General features: G+C 52.2%; 2 non-coding genes across 2 annotated transcripts; both read right to left on the bottom strand.

Annotated features, from left to right (window-relative positions):
* Positions 1–337: 337 nt before the first annotated feature.
* On the bottom strand, positions 338–456 carry LOC119348183. The gene has a single exon (XR_005168770.1). It is a non-coding gene; the product is annotated as a 5S ribosomal RNA (ribosomal RNA).
* Positions 457–753: 297 nt separating this feature from the next.
* On the bottom strand, positions 754–872 carry LOC119348181. The gene has a single exon (XR_005168769.1). It is a non-coding gene; the product is annotated as a 5S ribosomal RNA (ribosomal RNA).
* Between the last annotated feature and the right edge of the window lie 67 nt (positions 873–939).

Genomic DNA, 939 nt, shown 5'->3' with positions numbered 1-939 from the left:
TGATGGGATCCGGTGCTTTAGTGCTGGTATGATCGCATCCGACATGTTACCCCGGTCTTCGTCCCTTATCCTTGCCCCTCCCAGCTCCACTACAAAGACGATTGCACATTGCTTTGGCCGCTCCCTCTCAACTACGGAGACGAGTTTAACGCGGTTTCCACCCCTCCCTCTCAACCGCACCAGTGCACGCTTGCCGCGCCACAACGCCGACGCTGGACCCGTGAATCGTGAGCACCCAGCTATGACTTACCGCACTCGTGCAAAATAATAAAACACGGTAAATATATTACTTACACGTGCGTTTTGTTTTGCAAGCGGCGCGAAAAAAATTAAAAAGGGAATGCAACACTAGGACTTCCCAGGAGGTCACCCATCCTAGTACTACTCTCGCCCAAGCACGCTTAACTTCGGAGTTCTGATGGGATCCAGTGCTTTAGTGCTGGTATGATCGCATCCGACATGTTACCCCGGTCTTCGTCCCTTATCCTTGCCCCTCCCAGCTCCACTACAAAGACGATTGTACATTGCTTTGGCCGCTCCCTCTCAACTACGGAGACGAGTTTAATGCGGTTTCCACCCCTCCCTCTCAACCGCACCAGTGCACGCTTGCCGCGCCACAACGCCGACGCTGGACCCGTGAATCGTGAGCACCCAGCTATGACTTACCGCACTCGTGCAAAATAATAAAACACGGTAAATATATTACTTACACGTGCGTTTTGTTTTGCAAGCGGCGCGAAAAAAATTAAAAAGGGAATGCAACACGAGGACTTCCCAGGAGGTCACCCATCCTAGTACTACTCTCGCCCAAGCACGCTTAACTTCGGAGTTCTGATGGGATCCGGTGCTTTAGTGCCGGTATGATCGCATCCGACATGTTACCCCGGTCTTCGTCCCTTATCCTTGCCCCTCCCAGCTCCACTACAAAGACGATTGTAC

The sequence above is a fragment of the Triticum dicoccoides genome, unplaced genomic scaffold (assembly GCF_002162155.2).
Source record: "Triticum dicoccoides isolate Atlit2015 ecotype Zavitan unplaced genomic scaffold, WEW_v2.0 scaffold87671, whole genome shotgun sequence".
NCBI lineage: Eukaryota > Viridiplantae > Streptophyta > Magnoliopsida > Poales > Poaceae > Triticum > Triticum dicoccoides.
The sequence above is the reverse complement of the archived record's forward strand: the minus strand, read 5'-3'. Positions and strand labels throughout refer to the sequence as shown.